The sequence below is a fragment of the Melitaea cinxia genome, chromosome 9 (assembly GCF_905220565.1).
Source record: "Melitaea cinxia chromosome 9, ilMelCinx1.1, whole genome shotgun sequence".
Taxonomy (NCBI): Eukaryota; Metazoa; Arthropoda; class Insecta; order Lepidoptera; family Nymphalidae; genus Melitaea; species Melitaea cinxia.
Genome location: NC_059402.1, coordinates 5,635,691 through 5,641,402, shown reverse-complemented (window position 1 = coordinate 5,641,402; position 5,712 = coordinate 5,635,691).

Genomic DNA, 5,712 nt, shown 5'->3' with positions numbered 1-5,712 from the left:
TTCTCATATAGTTTATGTATTTCTCTATCGCGGTGAAGGAATCAAGTGGTATCTAGTTATAGTTGTTAGTGTACATTATCAGTACCTACCTACTACTAACCACCTTCATAGATAGTGGTTAGGAACTTGATAATGACACTAGATAGTAATATTTTTTCACACGAAATTTCAGTATAAAAGTTATTGATTTACGTTGTCATTTACCAGTACTTTAGTGTGCTTTAACATAATATAGTCTTAACCAACCTCGGTAAAAAAAAGTAGTTAAAAATAAAAACAAAATGAGTGAATTTGTTGTGCCTCGACGAGTATTATGCGAATTTTTTATTGGCCATGGAACAAAATCAGAAGATATTCAAAAATGCTTAGAACAACACCACCATTTGTCGTCTGAAAAAAGTGAATTAATTGTGAAACGTATTCAAAAAACGCTTATAACAGCGTTTAACGATCGGTGGACCAAATCTAACCGAACTAAAGAACGTTTCTTTAGAAATAATATATCGTGGTTAGACGGTGAATTTAAGGTACAATTCGAAGAAGCACCGATGGATATTACACCTACAACATCTGAAGAACGTGGACGTCCACCAAAGTCTTATGAAGATCTATCAGAGAAATCGAAAAAAAGAAAGAATATGGAACAACTGTACGTAACAAAATATATGTGGTATAATATGCCTTCTTCAGTACATAAAATCTTAATACACGGGGAAAGTATAATAAGACATTTTGCTGTTCTGCCCATTGGTCATTTATCTGAGGATGCCCAAGAATCGCGTAATAAAGATTACAAAAAATTCAGATTGCATCATGCTAGAAAATGCTCTAGGTCCGCAACAAACGAAGACGTATTTCATGGTCTTCTATTTACGTCAGATCCTTATATATCAAGTATCAGAAAACCATCAGTCACTATATCCAAGAAATCTTTAGAGGAAGCTAAGAACCTCTTAGCTATTTAAATCGAAATAATTTCGTACATTATTTGTAAAATATATTTTTGGAGTGGGTTATTATATATTTGTCATTTATTTAAATGTAAGATTCATATGTAATATAAAATAACATAAAATAGGTTTATTAATATCATAAAACTGTAAAATTATAATTCAATAAGTTAACCAAACCATGGTTTAATATTAAAATAATACATTTTTATTTTGTTTTATTTTATTTTATATTATTTATTAAATATTTGACAATAATACATTCATTATTGGATTGTATGTACTCTGGAGACACTACATACCAAATTTCAGCGATTTACTTCAATCAACAAAAAAGTTACAGATTTTTGAGACGGTACGCACGGTTCTGTCCCACTGTGCAGCGTGGTGACTATGGGCAAGACAAGACAAGACAAATGAGTTCGCGCCACGTTTTTCTTGAAATATATTCTCTCTTGCCAGGACAAATGCGACTGATCTCATCTTGCTCTACAAAAAATTGGACGTCTTCTTTGCTTTTCTCTACAGTAGTCCCTATTATGTAAATACTTTAGTTCTATTTCTTTATCATGACTTTGTTTTGGTTTTGGATGTAGCGTGTTTTATATTTCAGTCTTAATGCTTGCTTCCTGTACTTTTCTTTTGCTCTTCTTAGCTCTATTGTTTTGTCTCAAATATGACATTTCTTTATTTGTTTTCTATACATGCCTTCTAAATAACAATAAGAGTGAGATTTTTTTACGTATTGGTTTCTCGACAGTTATCTTTGAAGATGGTGAAGTTGGTGAAGTTGGTGTTGAACACAAGGAAGACGCTCGTTCCGTAATATTCACACTTGTATCTTTATTTTCGGTCAAATGCTCATTATTGATTAATAATAAAATAACATACTTTCAGTAGAAGATGATGACAGAGCACTAGATGGACGCGGCGTTGATGTGGTTAAAGAAGGTTTAAAATTTGGTGTCTTTTCAATGGAACTAATTCTTTTTCAAAAGAAGTCGACTGCAGAAAAATTTCGTCTTGCTGATTATCTTCTTATTTTGATTTGGGATTTTCGGGACAATTTTGTACTCTTTTAGTGTACTTTTTAGCGCAGCGAGTATGATAAATCATTAAGATGTGTTGTGACAAAGTTTCAAGAGGATCTGTTATATTGTTATCAAGCACCTCTATATCTAAGGTCACTTCTTCCTCGATTGTTTTCAATTTTCCCTTTTCCTTTTGTCTTTTATAGTAAGCTCTGAAATTTTCTCTACTTCTTTTTTGAGTTTACTTCCGGCTTTTGGTGACATTTCGCAGATAGGCAGTATTTTTTTATTTTTTTTATTGTACCCTTCTTTCTCCTTTATTTTTTTTGATTGCTAATACAAAAAGGGGCATTTTTAATTCGTTCTCGGCATTGTCAAGCGGCAAGCCTTCTATTTTCTTTAACTTCCTCTTTGGTCTTTTTAGGTTTTCCTATCCTATAAATTAAATAATTTGATGAATGGTCAGCATATAATATAGACATATTTACGGACAATAATAATAATAATTTACGAAAACCGCGGTAAACAAGTATTACTTTTTCATACAACGGTAATTATAAACATATGGTAATTAGTATACGGTAATTAGAAAACGATAAATTTTCATAAAAATGTTTAAAACTGACACAGTATACAAATTCTAGCTTATTACAATGTACGGAGGCCAAAGTACTGTCTCCATTTACATGATCAACTTGGGTCTATCTTAAAAATCTAGTATTAAAATAATAACAACGGTAATTAGAAAAGTTTTTAACCAAGGCTACGGTAATTATATACTCACGTGCTTCATTGGCGGTACACTAACATGAGAGTCATACGACTGCTGATGGACCTCGGCACACACTGAGGAGACGCGATGCGTACGTATAGTGATGTGCCAAATACTTTTATTTAGAGATGTGCACTCGAGAACAGCAGATGTTACGGTAATTAGAAGTTTCCATTGGACATACGATTACTTCATAATAATTATTTGTAGACTGGTTCTAATGAGTTGATATCGATACACGCTGCTTAATATCGTTTAAATCGTTGAATGGATCAAAGTAAATCTATACGCTATAAAAATTACAAGCAAGTTTTAAGATTAAGTTGGTGTGCGGACACGCCACGGTAATTAGAGAACAGAGGTTTTTTGAACATAAGTTAAATTAATTTAGTCTTAATTACTTAAAACAGAAGCCAATATTTTTTTTTACAGCTAGGTACGGATGCTATCTAAAATATATAAAAAAGTGCATGATTGAATATGATGATATTACGGTTTAAACAAGCCCGGACACGAAAAATTTGCTAATCGGAGAATGGCCGTTGTATTATATATCAAATTCAGTAGAATATTTATCCTTTCGACTCAACTCTACTTTCCTTTTCTTAGGCCAGTAGCTGTTTGACAAATGGTTTTTCCCTATTGATGAACAAAAATGCCAGGCCACATTACCAAAAAAAGAGTAGTAATCCCTGTTTTTGATTTATTTTATTAGGGTGAACTCAACAACCTCGTGGACAAATTTCTTGGTATAATGCTTGACAACACATTGAACAGATTTTTCACATCATTACATAGTATAAAACAAAGTCACTTCCCGCTGTCTGTACATATCCTTAGATGTTTAAAACTACGCAACGGATTTTGATGCGGTTTTCTTTACTAAATAGAGTAATCCCAGAGGAAGATTTACATGTATAATACGTCCATAATATGGTAGAAGAAAACTAATCGTTTTAGAGGTTTCTAATGCGATGTCGTAAATAAACACATTTTTTTTTGTAATTACATTTCAAATATCTATTTTATATTTAGTATCAGCATTGCACCTGTGCGAAGCCCGGGCGGGTCGCTAGTTGAATATATTTCCAATTACGACGACAAGTAATAATACAACGTAGGTAGACGAAAAATAATGAAGTAAATACGCATTCAACTGAGGTAGGGCACAGCAGGAATTTCCTGCTCAAAATATGGACCAGCCCGACTGGGGTAGTACCTCGACCTTACAGAAGACCACAGCTAAATGATACTGTTTTCAAGCAATGTTGTAATCTTGTGGTGAGTAAGGTGACCAGAGCTCCTGAGGGGGATTGGGGATTGGGTCGACATCGCGCTTTCGATGCTTCTGGTATTGTAGGCGTCTATAAACTACGGTAATCTCTTACCATCAGGTGAGCCGTACGCTTGTTTGCCAACCTGGTGATATAAAAAAAAGCATTATAGATATAGCTCGAAAAGTACTTGTCAGACCTTAATTAAATTTAAATGGGACTACATGACACGCATGACCTTTCAATTAAAAAAAAAACATCGATTTTGGTCCACCCAGTTAAAACTTCTGATGTACCATACATAAAATTACAATCGAAAGAGAACCTCCTCTTTTTTAAAAGTCGGTTAAAAAGTGTGAATAATCACCAAATGTATTAAGAGTAGTATCAGGTGTATGGTGGGGTGCACATCCCTACTGCTTAAAATAAATGTATAATGTCCTTGTTATTTATTTCTAACCTATTATTTACTTTTTACCCGACTGCCAAGGAAGGGTTATGTTTTTCGCGCGTATCTTGTATGTATGTATATTTGTATGTAATATTCTTTACTACCTCATATTTCCAGAACCACTGAACGGATTTACATAATTGCCCAAGTGTTCTTAGATAGGTGACATTAAAAAAAAATCAAACATAGCGGCTGCGCGACGCCATTGTAGTTAATGAAAATAAATTTTTCTTTCTCGAATACTACAATATGGGTATCAAATTGAAGGGCACAATACAAGGATTTTAAAAAGGTATATCATAATTTTTCATGGAGGCATGAAATTGAAGGATAAGTCAAATCATTCTCTCTTTGTGCATGTCTCCGACTGCATGTTATGTACGACGTTGCATAAAGTTTCGAAGGACTACCGTATTAATATATTTTAAATGTACAGCACAAAATTTTTGATATTGTTTCTATTTATTTCGCTGACTTTGTGTGCATATTGAATTTTTATCTTGTTCCAGCTTTTTCAGTTGATTTTCTATTAGTTGTTCTTCACGCAGGCGGGTTTTTTGTTTTTTTTTTAAATAATTATAATTTTTGATGTAAAACAAAATACATACTGACAACCGTTAGGGCCTGTTTCACCGGTTGTGGTTTAAGTTTATCCTGCAAATAAGCTACGAATAGGCTTTAAAAGTAGGATATAGAATAGGCTGTTTGAACCTGTTTATTCTCTTATAATAACTCACAACTTTTACATTAATAAAGCTAAATTCATTTGTTATTTTACTCGACTTAACGTAACTTTTATTTTGAAACTCGCGATATTTCGGCGTCGTAGCAGACGCAATGGTGATGGGTGACTTAAAATAATTGTACCTCGAGTCCCGTAGAATAAAAAGTGTTCATAATGACATTAAAAGTTAGTAAAAATAATAATATATCAATAACCTTTATCTGTTTTGTCCTTCAAATAGAATTATATTCACAACCGGTGAAACAGGCCCTTGAAGTTTTATAATTCCAGGTACTTGACAAAACTAGAACAATTGATTTCGAAATAGTATTCGTTAAAACAAAGATTTAATTACCTCACGTAGATATGTTACGGTAACGGGCGTTATATACGCGGATTGCCTAGTATTATCATCGACAGTGTTTTTATAAGCAGCAATTGCCGTTATTTGTAATGTTTATAAGTGTAATTAAACAGGTAAAAACATGCATATTGTATGTTATCCTCTTT